A 2,581-nucleotide genomic window follows, 5' to 3' on the forward strand; every position below is an offset into this window, starting at 1 on the left:
GAAATAGGATGAAATAACTTAAGTTTTGAATTTTAGGAGCATTTGCAACCATGCAGTTTAAGCTGGTTTAAGTTAAGCTGCCCCTTTATGCCATTCCTCTTCCTGTCCTTCCTGCTGGCATATATGCATGGCTGTCAGGTGAATCAGACCAGTGTACGGATCTGGCTGAATCATTCTTTTCCCTGCATTACTTTTCAGCTGGATCCGATTCCCTGGTCTGATTAACTTCACAGCTTTGAACACTTGCAGAACTGAGAGAATAGGGAAGAGTGGCCAAAGGGAGGGACTGCTTACTGTGAATGCTGCTGTCAACAGGAATTTACATTAAACCATACACAGCACAGCCCTGGCTCTAGCTTCCTGGGCACTGATTGTTGGTACCACTTCTTGGGAATAGTATTCTGGGATCTGGCTATCCCAGGTAAACTTGTCATAAAATTCCTCAAGTCCCTTCAATAATTTAGGAGTATCTCTCCAGAGTTTCAATTCTGTGTCTCTGACTTAAATACACCGGGGACATGTAACAACTGAAGGAAGTACTTTGCAGCCTTTGTAGAGGCATTGCGAAACGACTTACACTAGAGTGATGGATTCTTACCCAAAAATGTATTCCTGTATTCCTTTCCTCTCCTCAATGCCCTCGCCATTCTTGAGCTTTTCCTGGTCTTTGATCAGTGTTTTCAGGGATCATAGGTACCCCTGCAAAGCACTCCACAACTAGCTTAGCTTTCTCTTCTTTCTCACAAAGTCTCCTCTGAATGCTAGAATATGCAGTCTGTCAGTTAAAAGATCTGTCAGGAAAAATGTGCTTTCATTACATCTCCCTGTGAAAGTGTCCATTTTGCTTTTCACATCTTTGGTTTTTTTTTGCTTTTCACATCCTCTCCTTTGGAGGCTCCAGGCTCTGCACCAGCATGGGGAGAATGGTTCCCCTTGACTGAAGCCATTTTTAGTGTTCATGGCAGCAGCTCTTCTAGAGTCTGCTCTGCCTTTTTACCCTTATACCCTGGATGTATATGACACAATGGCAGATACAGCATACATTGAAGCATTTAATGATGCACAGTTTTATAAAAGGACTCAGTGTTATACAAAGAAGTGCCTAAGATTTGCACACACATTGATTTTATGTATTATAGTAGTATATAGGTATATTAATACACTGAATTTTGAAATAGGTATATAAACATAAATTAAAAGGTACATATGTACTTATTTTAATTAGTGTTGAACTAAACCATATCTATGACAAAGGGAGAAATAAAATACCGTCAATAGCATTTTCTTCTGTAGCCCTTTATAGCCCTTACATGACCCTCCTCCCTCACTGAATGCCTTAAAAGCTTGAACATACTGTTGCAATGTCCTGTAAAGTGTTACTGCTCCAGTTCTCCAGATTGGGAAGTGAGTTACTTAGAGGTGAAGTAGTTTACTGAAGACTTACAAAGCAAGGAAGAGACTTGACACAAGGTCTCAAATTCTGTCTCTAAGCATTCAACAATGCTTTCTAGAAAATCAGCTAGCTGCGACACAGAAAACCTGGCTCCTACTTGAGAGAATCAGTAGGAAAAAACCTGCTTGAATGTTTGGATGTCATGTGTGATTTTAGGAATAGCTTTCGCAGGTAGTATGCAAATTTCAGCTGGTAGAAGACACTTCTGGTTTTGCCCCTGAGCAATGCTAGAGAGAAAAATCTGAAGTGTTCTTAATGTCCCCAGCTGAACAATGAGCATAAAGGTCAGTTTGGATAGTATGTGATGATCTTGAAATTCATTTTCATTATACTTCATGTTAGGATTTCAACCCATATTAACAGATTGAAATTAATGACGTTATGCTAGTTTGTACTACCTTGTGTAACAAGTGCATAGAGCAGGGTATTATAATAGGGTGCTTCCTTAGGACACGATTTGTAAACCACTTGAAGTGGGATGAATCTAAATTTATCACTGCTGCACCATGAATGGAAGATAAATAAAGATATACATGTACATACATTTTCTTTAGTACTTTCTGAAAGGAGTTCTGTGCTTGTGATGTGCCTTGTTCTGATTTTATGCAGTAAATAGAATCATAGAATCACAGAATCGTTTAGCTTGAAAAATACCTCTAAGATCATCAAGTCCAACCATTAACCTAGCACTGCCAAGTCCACCACTAAACCATGTCCCTAAGCACCACGTGTACACATCTTTTAAATACCTCCAGGGATGGTGACTCAACTGCTTCCCTGGGCAGCCTGTTCCAATGCTTGACAACCCTTTCGGTGAAGAAATTTTTCCTAACATCCAATCTAAACCTCTCCTGGCGCAACTTGAGGCTGTTTCCTCTTGTTCTATCACTTGTTACTTGGGAAAAGAGACCGACACCCACCTCGCTACAACCTCCTTTCAGGTCGTTGTAGAGAGCGATAAGGTCTCCCGTCAGCCTCCTTTTCTCCAGACTGAACAACCCCAGTTCTCTCAGCCACTCCTCATAAGACTTGTTCTTTAGACCCTTCACCAGCTTCGTTGCCCTTCTCTGGACATGCTCCAGCACCTCAATGTCTTTCTTATAGTGAGGGGCCCAAAACTGAACACAG

This window comes from Pygoscelis adeliae, unplaced genomic scaffold (assembly GCF_000699105.1).
Source record: "Pygoscelis adeliae isolate BGI_AS28 unplaced genomic scaffold, ASM69910v1 Scaffold27, whole genome shotgun sequence".
NCBI lineage: Eukaryota > Metazoa > Chordata > Aves > Sphenisciformes > Spheniscidae > Pygoscelis > Pygoscelis adeliae.